The sequence below is a fragment of the Dermacentor albipictus genome, chromosome 4 (assembly GCF_038994185.2).
Source record: "Dermacentor albipictus isolate Rhodes 1998 colony chromosome 4, USDA_Dalb.pri_finalv2, whole genome shotgun sequence".
Lineage (NCBI taxonomy): Eukaryota > Metazoa > Arthropoda > Arachnida > Ixodida > Ixodidae > Dermacentor > Dermacentor albipictus.
The window spans coordinates 165,419,492-165,434,521 of record NC_091824.1 but is presented as its reverse complement, the minus strand read 5'-3'; the positions used below and the strand labels follow the sequence as shown (position 1 = coordinate 165,434,521).

Below are 15,030 nucleotides of genomic sequence, written 5' to 3'. Positions count from 1 at the left end.
TTGCTCTTGGACAGGCACGAGACCTCAGCGCTTCGACGCGTTTGATCATGCAAAGTGGCTGAATACGAAACACGATTAAAATTAGGCTCATAGTCTAATGATGGACTGAACACTGTTCGTGTAACACTTTTTGAGCCGGTATGACAAAACAGGTATGATTCGATTGTTTGTCTCATTGGAGTCGTCTATTGACTACGATAGTTGTCGAGCGCTGCAGTGACATTTCTATACAAGGCATCATAATTGACGCTGTTCCGAGTGACCACATTAGGTCTCATTTAACGCGGCTTATTTGAGGCGAATCACCGTACTGTATACGATCCGGCGTACCTCATTAAAATGCGATCACGACTCGCCGTTCTACACAACCGTGCCGGCATGCCGTCGACCGCGTCGGCCATGTCTTCTGCGGCCAGAAGACTGCCGCATTGTGGAGGGCCATGCGGCAGGTGCGCGGCGTATGAAGCCAAGCTGAACACACCACTCGCGGCCATCTCGCGGCGCGCTCGGAAGCATCAGATGATGCACGAACCGTCTTTACGCCGTGTCCCCTCCCCGCTTCGCCCCTGGTGGCCAGAGGAGCAGCCAGGCACAGCGGTGGTGCAGGAGCGAAGGTTCCTCGCCGAGCCGCGCGCTTGCCAGGTGGCCCTAGCGAAACATGTGCGGCGCGCCGTGCGGGGATGCCCCTGCATCCACCGACCCACCATACTCACGCACACGCAGTTTTTCGTCCGAGTTTTAGGAGACGAAACCGACCAAGCATAATGCGTGGCCTCTCTCAAGGGCATCAAGTGATGTTCGCTGGAAGCTACGCAATGGTCCGAAGCGCGTCTGGTCGTTGTTCTCCGAGTTTCTGGATATAGCTGAGCCGGTCCCGGTTGGCCCGATAATATCCCCTGCTGCACAAGAGCTGTTTTTGAGACGCTGCTGTCAGCTCTAGGAAACTCGAGAAGCACGACGGCGATTCCATGCTGCAGAAAGACCATTTGTGCCTACGGAGCTTCGCTAACTCGCAGTAGGTACTTCATTAATGGCGAAACTGTTCAAGCATTTATACACGAACGCTATACAGATGAAAAGGGAGGGCTGCGCGAGAACGACGTCTCTATACTGAGACACTTGCGCCTTCCATTTTGGTATGCGTGATACTTGTCGACGGCCACGCTTTCCGTGCATCGCCAGTGATATGGCCGGGAGACCCGAGAGGAAACCTACACGGTGTATCATACCATGTCAACGTTCTGGAATGAATTAGTCGATGTGTAAAGTTCTCATTCTCCTCGCGGGCGACCTTTCCTGTGCACGCGTAGACATTAGCATTTGCTTAAAACTGGATGGCTTCAGGGCTGCCTTAAAGGTTTCATAACACGGCTAGGTCGAAAGGAATCGATCAGGGGGAGCTCTGACGCCCTGGTTTACGGTTTGTTTCTTTACCTGCGCCGCTTCAGTACCCTCGTTTTGTGCGCCACCGCTAGCTGCGCTCTGAATCAAACGTTTTTCGTACACTGTGGGGTCACATCTGGCGTAACCCTGCACAGTCGGGCCTCCGCCTGGTGGACGAAGCCCTACAAGTCGGAACCCATGGGCCCTCCTGCGGTGCTTTTCGCAGACACTCGCTTCAGCGTGTCATCCGCGAGGCTTCACTGGGAGCCCCCATGAGCTCTCACACGAGAGTCGGTCTCGATGTGTGGTCAAGTGACTCCGACGCCACTTGTACTCCCACTGCTCGGATCATTCTGCTGTGCGGCAAGAGAGCTGGCACAGGCCTCCATTACGGAAGCCGCGTGCATTCATTGGTTGACGCTGAGAGCACCACGGGTCGCGGCAAAATGCAATAAAACTAAAGGTAGTCGCTGAGTGCACGCGGGACTAAATGTGAAGTATTATGGCGACAGCACCATCGCTGATAATTTCAGAGTTGTAGCCTTTTTATTTTTTTTTATGCAAGTACACTGTTCGAGCTTTCGCTCAGCAACTTGTGTAAGCGGGGTGACGCATCGTCCCGTGCGGTTTGGGCTCCCGTTGCGGCGTGATTCCCGCGTAATAATGCGTGTCGCGCGTTTAAACCTTTGTTATGGTCTCACGGGCCTTTTATGCTTTATACTTCTTTCGGAAGCAGTAGAGTGGTGTTGCGGAGTCCTCATTTCTATATGATGACACCGCAAGAGCGTGCATAAGAGCTTATCTCTTGTATTCTTTGAGGTTTTCAAGGTTAATCACGCATGAAGAAATATGTATTCTGAAGTGTGTGCGCGTGCGCCCGCGCGCTTGTGTGTGTGTGTGTGAGTAATCTGTGGTATGCAAATATATAATAGGCACAGTGACTGAGACCATGGTCGCCATCACCCTCCGCTTTATTTATGATTCCTAGGTCGTGCTGCATTCGAAACAACTCCGGGTTGCAAGATGGGGGCAGTACAGGGTGCGGTGGACGGCGGCGTGCTGGCGTCTGTATCTCGTGCTGCAGACCGGTTTCTCCTCTCCATTTCGTCAACTCGACCTGGTGGCTTCGTTTCAGGGTCGTTATTCTCCGCACCGTCGACAGCAGGCCACGAGATTCTGGAAGGGGGATGAGGAAGAGAGGGCGGCTGTAGACAAGATGCGCGAATTGCAAATCAGTCTGGGCGCAGACGTGCTAGCTCTACGGCCGTGCGCAGGTTGTGCCGATGTATCGCTATTCCCGGTCATAAATAAATGGTCCACATGCCGACAGGCGTCGTCGCAGCCGTCACGTCGGCGCCTTGTCGCCGCCATCTCCCCCTCCCTACCCTGCCTGGGTTCGCAGCAGCTCATCCCTGACGCGTTGGCTGACACGGCCGCCCGAAAAAATCTTGCATCGCTCAGCGCTGCTATTCTGTATGTTTGTCTGCTCTCTTCTGTTTGAACGTCTCTTGCTGGCTGTCACTTGATGCAGTGCCTGGTCTGATGGCGTGATTCACACTGCAAGCATGCCTGAAACCTTATCGTCGTCAAACCTGTTCGATTCAACTTTCTTGCTTGCAGGTTAGATTTGGTTTTTATCCTTTATTTTCCTGCAATTCGTCAACTGCCAGGAGTATCAACGTGCAATATGGAAATATCGCGTTCTTCTGCTTCTTTCGCATACTCTTAGAGTGTGGTGAATATGTTAGCCCACTTGAAAGAGTCCCGACTGGAGATAAAAAAACAAGAACTGAAGGTGTGTTGCTCGCAAATGTGTACGTTAAAGCATTGTTACTGCACAGACTATTTGCGAATAAATTTTGCATTCCGAATAATGTTTCGTATGGGCAAATTTTAACTTGCATAGCTGCTGAACGAAAACAGCTGAACTTGGCGGCCTGTCGCCGACCTTAGAGCACCTGTTGGCTGGATCTAAGTGGCTCCGCTTATATTCATTCTTCTTTATACTGGTGTAATATAGAGATACTTTGTAGCTTGAAATGGAAGGTAGGAAGCAATAGTGTCGTGTACTTTACGTGCAGACGTCGAGATGTAGGCAAAATCATATATGTGGGAGGTGGTAGGCAGACTTAGATCAATATCGAAATTTGCATGAACTGCATATAGAAGTATTTACGGCCTTCACTGGCATCCGTATTCAAAAGCACGTTACTGCGTCAGTGGCATAGTGCTGAAAATTCTGTAATAAATGTTTTCACGCTGAAACGTTCGCACTGCACTAAGCTTTGTCGTTGTTCACCATGTAATTTATCGAGGCCTTCATCCAGGTCATTTCTTGCCATAGGAATTTACTGCGCCCCTAATTGCTGCACTTCTATTCAGCAATATTACGAATTACTGAGCTTCGCTTTTCTACAACTTAAACACTGGCGAATCTGTTAGGAGGAGCGCCTAAGATAGGCGTTCTCAAACTTCAATGAACGCGGTGTACAACTGCAACATTTCCGTGATGACGCGTTACTGCACGCAACAACGTGTAGCAAGGGCACAACAACCAATCAGAGAAGCAATCAGCTTCACATGCTTGAAGCAGGTCTCGACATTCGTGTCCTTGGACCAATGCGTCGTAATAGCGGCTGGCGCTTCTTGCCTGATCAGCTTGTTCGACGCCGGAGAAGCCTCTTCGTATCTCTCGCGTGTTTCGCGCTAGAAGTATTGTGGCCTCCATGGTCTCAGCAGTGGACCTGTGGATGCACAAAAAACGAAAACACAGAAAAGTGGGTGAACACACAAGGGCATCGCGTGCAGGGCGCGATTGCCACCTTCCATCGCGCACTCTCTCTTCCGGTGGTGGCGACTGAGAAAACGATCACAAGCCGTTTCTTACGGTGTGCGTATGTGTGGACCACGGCCTGGGCGAACGATTTCTTTATTTTTTTCGCCAGTGTTTTGCTTGAAACAGACCCACTCGCGACTTCCGCAGGAAGTGAGGGCAGCCCCATAGGAGAGAGAGCGAGAAACCGAGGAGAGAGAAAGAAAGCAAATAAAAACTCCAGTCGCGGGGCGCGTATCCACGAGCTACTCGCAGCAGATCCATTCACATCGTTCCTACGTCTGCTGAGCCTCCCCCCATTTTCCCTTTATATTTATCTATTCCATGCCATTTGTAGGCTCTTGCTTGCTCGGCGCCACCACAGCCAGTGTCTGTCTGCTACCAAGCGAGAATACGGCAGAATAGCTCCGAGCCACGGTGCCCTTACTTCGACAGCGACGTTGTGGAGAGGGGGCATGGGAGGAGAACGTATGGCTTGGCTGAGCCTGTGGCCTGTCGCGTGCGCGAACGCATAAAGCCAGAGCGTAACGTGAGGCAGAGGGGGACGATGGTGAGGAGATACGGGGAGCGAGGGTGAGGCTTTGGTCGGGCGCATTGAGGATGCGAGATGTGCGGAGGAGGAGAGAGTGCGTATGCCAGCTAGGGAGGGGGGGGGCGGTTAGAGGGGCGGGTGAGGGAGAGAAAATCTGCGGAGATCTGGTGCGGCCGTCGCCGTTCGTTTTTCACCTGTGCAGCTTTTTTCCCATGGCCTGTGACCCACTCCTCCGGCTTCCCACGGTTCCTCGCCGTGAAGGAACTCCGTGGCGACGCTCTCCTCGACACAACTGCGGCACAGCTTGCCGGCATCCGAGCGTGCGCGCCAGCGAGCGAGAGCGTTTGCATGTCGACCAAAGCGAAAACAAGAACCGACGCTGGCGTACGGAGGAAGAGCCGAGAAGGAAAACAAAAATTCTGATGTGGCCCGAGGTGGTGCTCGCTCCCTCACCTCTCGCCTTCTTCAGCTGGCGCCTCTCTCTTGGCGGCGTCTTGGTAGTAGCACTACTACGTCTCCCGCCGTCCTAGCAGACTTTCTTTTCTTTTTTTCTTCTTTTCGCCGTCGTCTTCCTCCAGGCGATTCATGAATGAAAGCGTAGAGTAGTAGTAGTGTGACGTTGCGGCGCCCGCTTGTGCATCGAGCGCGGAGCGTAAGATGCGTGAATGAAACTGGTTTCCATGCCGGAGCTTTCGCTCTCTCTCTCTTCTTTCCTTCGTATGTTTCGTGTTCCTTCCTTTCGTTTTTTCCCGCTTCTTGCGCTTCCTTCCTCGCCGTTCTGTGCGTAGAACGGGAACTTGTTTGGCCTCCTTGCGGACGTCGACGCTCCTCTGGTGCGGCGCCGCAGGCTGTCGTTCGACATGTGCTTACGTCTCTTATTGTTTTTTGCCTTTTCGTTGCGTCAGTGTACACGCGATCGTGCTTTACTATTTTTCTTTTCATCACCATCTCTCACTCTGGATTGCACTTTATGGAGCGTACATACGCGTGTGTGCGATTGTATTCGTTATATGTTTATCTGCTATACTCTATCCGGCGCTGCCGGCGTGTCCGGCGACAAGAGCATAAGATAGGTTCCTTCTTTGCTTGAAGCTTCGCGGACCGGATGGCGGCGGCAGACGTGATGCGGCCGTGTGCAAATAAGCAACACATCGGGAAGCCGGGGCAAGATCAGCGCAAAACAATGCGCGCTTTTGTAGCAGCCCAGCTTCCGCAAGCTTGCCTTCTTTCTTTCTTTTCGTGTTTCTCCAATATTCTATCCGCTGCAGGGAGAGCTCCTACTCTTAGCAACCACTCTATTTAAGCAAAGAGTGGTGAGAAGGCCAGTATGTCTCCTCTAGGCTATCTGGGATTTGCCACCTGCCTGGGTAGGTTTTACATCATGTCCTATTCGTGTGAGAATTTCTGCTCAGGAGTTTTGTCGAGTAGTGCTTCGTCGTTCATATGGCCCCCGTATGGCAGCAAAGCTTTAATAAAGTATCGCCCATGTGGGCTATCAGAAAGGGCAGGTCGATCTCGTTATTGTCCATATTGGCATGTCTATTATGAATGAGAGTAATTTATTGGCGAATGTGCTAGTCGGCTGCAATACAAAGAAAGCTAAAGGAAATAACGTGGTGGCGACTACCGTACCGCGTGAATCCTGCAAGACTATTGAATCGCAAATGGCTGCGCCCACGCTGCGGTGCAAGAGCCTTGCTACCTACGGCCTTGATGGATAATTGTAGAATACAACATTTAATTTTTGTTTCTAGAGATTCCTGTAGCACACGTCTCTACCCTGCGAGTGGACGCCATCTTGCTCAGGGCGCAAGCGCAGACCTCCCACGTATTTTGGTCACAGAACATCTATTCCACTACCCAAAGCGTCCCAATGAAAGTCAAAGACAGTTTTTCCGACGACGCTTTCTTTGCAGCTGTCAACGGTGGCCACTGTATTTCTCCAGTATGCAATGGCTTTCCGCACAAGCACAAACGCGCATGTTGCACCCATAGAGTTTCTCACTATAACACTCAGAGGGAAATCTGGCGCCACCGTCTATGGGAGTTTCTTAAGGGGCGCCGTGCCGTCATGGGTATGACGGCATATGTGTCTACGAGGCTTGTGTTGGCTGGTGTTGCCTGGCTCTGCCAGGCAAGCACCAGAACGATGCCAATCCGAAGTCACAATATACCGGCATTCACATGCATACCACAGCGTAGCAGCGCCAGATTTCCCTCTAGGTAATATAGTGAGAAACTCTATGGTTGCACCAGCTTTCCTCGCAGCCACCGCCCGACGTGGTGCCCAGATCTGGCTTCCGCGGCGGCGTCCTTGCTCCTGCCAGTGTCTCTCGCACAGGCGGCGTCTGTCACTCGCTACTGCATGCCGCAACGCGCTAGCTCGTTCTGTCCCACTAAAAGCGTGCAGCGTTGTGGGGCTTACAGCCGACGCCATACATATGGGGATCGAACTCGAAAAGTAATTTGCAGTTCGCCACTGCGGGCACCAAAATAGGCGCTAAAAAGAAAAGAAAAAAAAGAGAAATTAGAGCTATATTAATACATTCGCCTTCTACGACACCAAGAAAGCTGCTCTTACTGTAAAGAGAGTCTTAATAGCCGAAAAAATTACAAGAACGAAGGACTGGTGGCAACGCCGCCTTGAATTTCTCGCGCCAGCTCGCTGTGACGTCATAGATTTTGACAGCGTCTGCTCGGGCCTAGTGACCTTTTGATCGGTAGATATGGCCTACATTGTATTCTAAAAGGTCCAGGAAATAAACATGGCAAGCTTACAAAACTTTTACTTAAAGAGCAACTCCGGCGTTTCTTTAACAATATTAGGATATTGTAATTTTCAAATGGCATGGACAGTCCTGTCACCGGCAGGGTGCTTCAATTTGCTTAGAAATCCATCAATAATATTAAATAAGCAATAGACGACATACCGAAACCGAAACGGGTAGCTACTTCGTGTAACGTCACGATGAGTGGATGACGTCAGATCCTACACTATTCTAATGTAAACAAGAAGAACGCGTGCTAACCACACAGTAAACTTGGCGCTGGCGCCAAAGAAGCGAAGCCGATGATGTCTGCTGACGACACAGGGAGCTCTTACATAGTTTCCGAACCAGACAGCGGCGATTTAAGCGGCGATTTAAGCGACAATTTTAGCGACAGTGCTGGTGTAATCTCTGACGTCGCAAACACAGGGTGGCCAGTAGAAAGTCATGAATCGAGAGCGCAACCAATCTCTAAAATTGATTTACAGGAAAACTGAATGAGTTGCAGCCATATGGTCTGGGACAGATAATCAGAGTGCAAAAGATATATCCAAAATTTTATGAAGATCAGTGGACATCGAAAAATCGCCGGAGTTGCCCTTTAGCCACAGCGGTCCAAATACAGAACGTATACTTTATGACGTCACACTGACGCGCTGAGTTTTCGGCGCGAAATTCTGCAGTGAAAGATTTATTTTCTGTTCTAATAATAATCATATAATTGCGAAGTTAACAAAAATGTAGTTTTGAAATAATTTATCGGCATGAACTAATGCAGTGTTTCCCTCTAGTGGTCCCTTTAACCAACGCGATTTGCCGCTATTGTGATGCTGGTTGCACACGAACCCCGAACTAGGGATGATTATCTGACTGCAACTCTATAGGTATCGCAACGCTGCATGACTTTAATGGGGTGGAGCGTAGGGACTGGGGCACACGCACTAGGCGGTGCAGGGCTCAGCCTTGTGACGCTGCCTGCTGCTTCAACCCGCGCCACCCGCTGTTGCTGCCGGGGACACACACGCCGCGCGCCACGTACGGGCGCCACATGTTGTTTTTCGCCGCTTCTCTTCGACCGCTGAGCCTGGCACGCACCGGCTACGGTGGAATTTCGGGACGCGGATGGAGGGCGGGAAGAGCTCTACGGACCGGCCCATTGCGGTAGCGCCTCGTGTGTGGCTCTCTCTGGCGCGACTGTTTCGCATCGCGGCAAAGCGCAGGAGGCGCCAAACGTAGGGGACGTCCGGCGCTTTACGGCGGCCGCTTCCACTGCTCTTGTATGGTGCTTGCGTCTCGTAGGAAACTTTTTCAAAGCATGACAGTCGATATCTGAAGAACTACGCACAGATTCATGAAGAGATTCCGTTTTAAAACGCCATCGCTGTAATGTTTTATTTCACGTCACCGTGGTTCCGACAGCTGTGCAAGTCAAGGTGTCTGTTCAGCATTGTGGTTAAGCTGACAGCAGCACCGAGTGTAGTTCCTGCAGATTTTTCTTTGGGTTCGCTGTGGATTCACATATGTGCCCTTTGCTGGATTGTAGGTTTCCCCTTCTGAAGTGGCGCACAGGGATTAAGAGGTATTTTGCTCTTATCACACGCAGTGACGAAGGTTGAAAGGGACACTACACTGGGAGGACTGCGAGCTCACCAGCCGAATGATCAGTATTAATTAGCCGTTGTCTGTAGCTTTGCGTTGAGAATTAAGCTGCACTCTAAGCTCGTTGGATAGAAGTTGCCCTGTTGACCTGAGACGACTTGGAACCGACCGAGATGTAGTGAAGTAAAAAGAGAAGCGGCATTCGTATGTAAAGTCGCCAAGAGATTCACCTTCACCCAACTGGTATCTTTAACTTTCTTTTTTGGCCTTGGTACACTAATACACTAGTATCTAGTACACTGACAGCTTGTACTAGCTTTTAGTGATATACAAGTCATCATACAAGCCAAGTTTCCGCTTGTGATTGTCTTCCTGAAATATGACGCACGTAGACCGTCTCAGTGATCAGTGCGGGTTGAAGACTGCTTAAAGTGGCTAAATGTTAAGGTTAAAGGTTAAGGTTAAAGTGGCGCGCTTGCAATTTGTAAGCGACGGATCTTATGGCGAGTCATCAACGATGCACCTCGTAGAATGAAGAACTAAAGATGGGTGGCGAGTCACTCCTGTGGTGTGTTGAGCTCCGTGAACTGGGAGGTTTCGTTCTCTCCATCAGCGCTCCAGTCTCCCTGTTGTACGGAACGCCCAAATGAGAGGGCGCCGCAGCACCGAGGTCAAGGGCACGCTTCACTTTCTTTCTTCTTGGAGGAGAAGAAAGAAGGGGGGGGGGGGTAGGAGAGAGTTGCTCTGCCGTGGCCGCCGCCGTGCTGCGCTCGCAGCTGCCTCAAAGAGGGGTTAGCTCGTGACTGAGGCGGTGTTCTTGCTCGCAGACATAGCCAAGTTCCTGCAGGTGCAGGTCTACGTAAGTCCCCTCTGAAGATTCTGATCTGCACGTAAGCAGATGCGCTCGATCACTGTTCTCGGTAGTTATAAACAAAACACAATGCACGCTCTTGATGGGAACCGAAGTTCCATTAGCGCCGTGCAACAACCTTGTTTTCGGGTGCTGCACATATACTTCCAGTCCTTTGAAAACTGCTAGTCGAGTATGGCGTAGAGCCGGACTATTTACAGTCATGTCAAGGCAGCGCAGTGGGTAGTGCAACGACACTGGTGTTCTTTATGAGACATCTATACTAGGTTTCTTGCGATACAGAAACCGTAGCTCAAGGCGCCTGAAAACTAGAAGCAAATTAAGCGACCCGAATCTCCATTCGTCCATCCATTGGCATACATGGTTTTTTATGCCTCTGCACGTATTCCCGCCTCCCTTACCTGCGGCTTGAAAATTGCAAGGTCATATATACTGACGTCGCTCGTTGACGCCAGCCGAGTGTCGATGCTCTCGGGGAGTCATCTGGTCCGGAGAGTCGTGCAAGCAACTCCAAACACGAACAGAGCTGAGGCAACCGAGCAACAACGATGCATGTACGCATGCTCGCATGTGTTGTTAAAACGAGCGAGGCACCAGCTGCCCCCCACGCGCTGTTCCAGCAACCTAGAAAAGGCAGGTGGCATCCCCTCCCGATCCTCCCCTCTTCGAACGCCTGTTGTCGCTAGCGTTTGCGTGCATTTGCAGGTGTTGCAACGACATGGGACTGTTCATGATGGGGGAGGGGGGGGGGAGACAACGCAATGAAAGAAAGGGAGTGTAACTGGTGCCAGAGGAGAGGGGGCTGGGCAGGACAGACGCCACAGCGTCGCGCTGCCTTGGCTTTAGCTATATATGCTATACTCTTGTGCGGTGTTCCAAGCGTGTCTGATTGGCCGATTTCGGCCACGTGAGCTGAATGTCTTTACGCGCGTGCACACGCACGTCGTTACCAAGGTCCCCGACAGCAGGCTGGCTAGGCCCATGCCGACAGCTAGGGGCCAGCCCCCGACCGACGGCTTGCGTCGTCATCTAGCAGCTGTCGCCGAAGCGTTCTCCGAGGACGAAATGCGATTTGATGCGCGACCAGCTTCAGCGTCTGTCTGTTGAGGGCGAGCGAGCGAAAATGAGATCGACCGGTCGGAAAGGAATGGCTTTTGGGATGCTGTAATGAGGTTATCATCGGTATTTTCTTGTGAGAGCGTTTGCAAGAGTTGCCAGGAGACACGTCTTTCTCATCCTTTGTTTTCTGCTCTGTCCCTACTCTCGAAAGAAGACAATTATTATTTCAAAAAGAATTATCTCGTGTTCAGGGTGAAGTGATTTATACCTTATTGACACCGAGTTCACGAAAGTTTCGCTTCACATAGATTCCCCTACAATGGAATCTGCCTAACTTTAAGGAGGCGTCGCATATCTTTTTACGCTTACCCCCATTCGGCACTGTAGATTTATACCTAATGTGAGGTCTCGGCTCAAGCAATACGCGTTTCAACAAAAAAAGTAAGACGAAGTGTGTTGGTTTCCATAAATAGCGGTGAGTTGCGCACAATGCACAGCGACAGTAAAGGAGGAATAAAGGGAACGAGCCTGTCGCCCCATTCTTCCGTATCGCCCATGTGTTTTGCTTTTCGCGGAGCCCACAGATCGCTTATTTTCTCTCACTATCCTATCTTTTCTCTTTCTCTCTTACGCGTTTTGAACAGCTTGCACACACGTCATGGATATTCAATATAAGAGCTGAATTTAAAATTTCTGCATACTGTTTGTCAAATTTTTGCTTTCACATGCACGTATTTTCATTTCTATACCGAAAGTCTAGAGAATACTCAGGGGGGAACCTCGCGCTAAAGTTTCCCGCAGTATAGACAGTTTTTTTCATGCACTATAAGAAGAAAATGAGGAAATGGGGCATTGAGGTTACTCCTTCAGGGGAGGAACTGATCTGCCGCAGCGATTCCTCTTTTTAGGGCGTAAGTGCGAGTGGATAAACTGTTACAACCCATGTTGCCCTTTTCCGATGCTCCTCAAGGAAGTAACGGCCATTCTTTACGATGCTCCACAAAGGTGGAATTAATGAAATTAGGCATTTATACCCCGATAAAAAGATTACTGAGCTGAACAAAAAAGAAAAAGAAAGGTGCCCAAAAGCAGTGTTACAAATCACGTCCACGTGCTCACAGGTAGGTACCATAACCACTTCACCACGGCAGGTGGGTTGACAGGACAGGATATTGAAACACGGTTAAGCGTCGGAACGCAGGTGCAACAATATAAAAGCCACTCGGCATTTTGTGTATGCTATGCGGGGAGAGTCTAACGTTGAGTGTACTTGCAACCATAAAGAAAGCTGCCCGACTATTCTTAGGGAGATTTAAACTGTGGCACTACGCGATGTATACGCGTAGCGAGCTCAAACGGGGCACCCAAGACGACAGAGAAGGCCTAGCGTGTGCCATTTGAGCTACACATCAGTTAAGTTCGTATAATCTCCTCGGAACGGGAGGAACTTAGGTACTATTGACCAAGAAAATCTAGCAGTCTATCAATGACTTGTGCGTTTAATGTGCATCGCTCACTTATGGTGTGCGCACGAAGGGTATGCTCTTCACATTCCGGCTTTTAAATTTCACTCAATTTCCTAACGAAGAGGCAAGGAGGAGGAGACAAAGGAGAGGAAAGACAGGGAGGTTAGCCAGTGTAAGTACCGGCTGGCTACCCTGTGCTGGGGAAAGGGGTAAAGGGAATAAAAGGAGAAAGAAGAAGAAGAGGAAAAAAAATTGAAAAAAGAAAATTCACACAGTAGCGCGAAACTACGCGATACAACGTTCAAAGTGCTGCTTTGCATGTAATTCAATATACAGTGCACGAACTTGGCACTGTACGATATTTATAGCGTTTTATAGCCGCGTCACTCCACGACACGGACGAAAACAGTGAAGTGCATGTGGAATAACTGTTGTCCTTCGTCCTCCCGTTGCTCTCTTTCCGACCAGGGACTAAACGCTTACTCATCGAAATTCGCACACGGCATGCACATGCATGCATTTAGTCCTTTGAGGGATGAAAGCGTCCTTTCAGGACCAATTAACCGCCCAGTTACTCCCGTTTTCCCCGACAACTGTGGGTGCCACCATGTTGCTACGCAGTGGTGCCATCTATGGGCAGTCGGCATGGTGGCTTCGGCGAGTCTTGTATGCCAAGTATACGCTCGTCGGTAGTTTACGGCGTTTGTTTTCGCGCTCGTGCAGTCTATTTAGTATGACGTGGCGTCTTCTATGTGGAAAATGGTTCTGTGAATCGTACTGAAGTGGTTTAAGTCGTCATGGCCGGAGTTTCTACTGGCGCTGAGGCGGACGGAGCACGCAGCGCGATGTGTGGGCGTGTTATAGCCTGCAATCACCCCCGGAGATCAATTGTGTATTTCTGAAAATTCCATTCACTAATGGGGCCTTATTGCAGTAGTCTCCTTTAGTTCTGAGCTGCATTTTAGGAGAAATAAATAATACGCGACGATCGTAACTTGTGGGTACCGTTTTGCTACTATAGACGTCGTGCTGTTATACTCAGACAAGCGTACAAACTGTTCGCTGCAGATTACATTGGGTGAATACTTGGTTCGGTGGACGAGATTTCTACCCATCAATAAAATAGTTTTGGTTAGTAATAACAGCGTACCTTAGAGTGTGAATTATAGTTGTCCAGCAAAGCGACCGTTTACGAACAGCGTGAGCGTCCAAAGCAGTGGTAAATTCTGGATTACAGATATCTTTGTTCAATATATCGCATGGTTCAAGAGGTCCAAGCATGCGACATCAACGTTTATAGATATATAAAGGTTGTGCGACGTGGCTATGCAAGGTCGTATTGCGGCGTTAGCCCGTTTTCTTTCTTCTTTCTTTCTTTTTGAGAAAGAGGATGGTAACCGATTTCTTTATTTCGGTTGTGTTCGTCCCCTTCTCTACGACGCACACACCCGTATTACGGAAATTTTGTCCTCAAAAATAGCCGTCGCATTCTCTTTATACGATCCCTATAGGATATTACGGCTTTACAGGGCAAAAAGGAGAATGCCGAAGCAGATAGCTTCACCAACAGCAATGATCGCTGTGTTGAGCAGCTCCATATCAGCGTCATGCAAGGGGCATGCGTAGACGTATAGTGATTTCAAGTCTACTAGGCTTTAAATGCGTGAGAACGATGCCAGTGTATCACAAATATTTGATAGCGCCTGCCGCTTAGATGTTTCGTGGTTGCCTTAGGCTGGCCGTACACGAGCCTTATGTGTTAGTCCGTATACGCCAAGCGATCAGACAGTGAGCAGATTTTCAATTTCCTGGAAATACACAAACGCCGGTGCTCTTCGTTGAACTAAAAGCGGTGTACACAAAATAGTTCACAACGCGTATACACACACCGCGGGTGATAATGTGCGTCACATGCTTGCGCCCCCAGGAGATATTTCCGGGTACTGTAGTTACCGATGGAACGAAAGGCTACACATTGGTTCCCTGACAAACTTGTATGAAACGACACTGTAAATTTCACAAAATACACGAGCTAAAACATCTCGAAATCGTTCCTCAGCACGCGACAACAATATTTTCAAGAAGGGTCGCGCCGAATCGCACAAGCCAGAGAGGAGGAAAGGGTCGCCGCGCGCCCTTTTCTTTTCGCCCGGTGAGAAGGTAGACTACCGCGGTAGCCTTTGAAGTGTTATCAGTAAAGAATGCGCTTCAAAAGCTGATAGCTAGCCGCGAACGCCGAAAACACAGCTCAAAGTTTGGGAAAGGTCATGAAGCCTTTCATCATTCCGTCTTTGAACGCGCCACGCATATTAAGATTAACACCGACATCGCCGAATGACAAAAGTCAATGAGGCAGCTTAGTATTTCCTGGTACTGAATCTGCAGTAGAGATGGAAGGTGCCGCCAAGTGACCCCGAAAATTGTTTTGTGCTCGGACACCGGGCGTAAAACCCCGTGCGACAATACCCGCCTGCCTCTCACCTCCTACCCCGGTCAATTGCGAGCGCTTGAGCACTACA

The 15,030-nt window shown here is 49.9% G+C and overlaps 1 protein-coding gene and 1 long non-coding RNA gene across 7 annotated transcripts in view; one reads left to right on the top strand and one right to left on the bottom strand.

Annotated features, from left to right (window-relative positions):
* Positions 1-15,030, top strand: part of pnt (ETS transcription factor pointed) — a 196,753-nt gene that overhangs the window by 133,647 nt on the left and 48,076 nt on the right. The window lies entirely within an intron of this gene.
* Positions 2,336-15,030, bottom strand: part of LOC135899949 (uncharacterized) — a 43,485-nt gene continuing 30,790 nt past the window's right edge. Inside the window, exons 2-3 of the long non-coding RNA XR_010563748.1 lie at positions 4,034-4,127; positions 2,336-2,559 (exon numbers count right to left, since the gene is read on the bottom strand). This is a non-coding gene — a long non-coding RNA (uncharacterized lncRNA). The remainder of the gene's footprint in view (positions 2,560-4,033; positions 4,128-15,030) is intronic.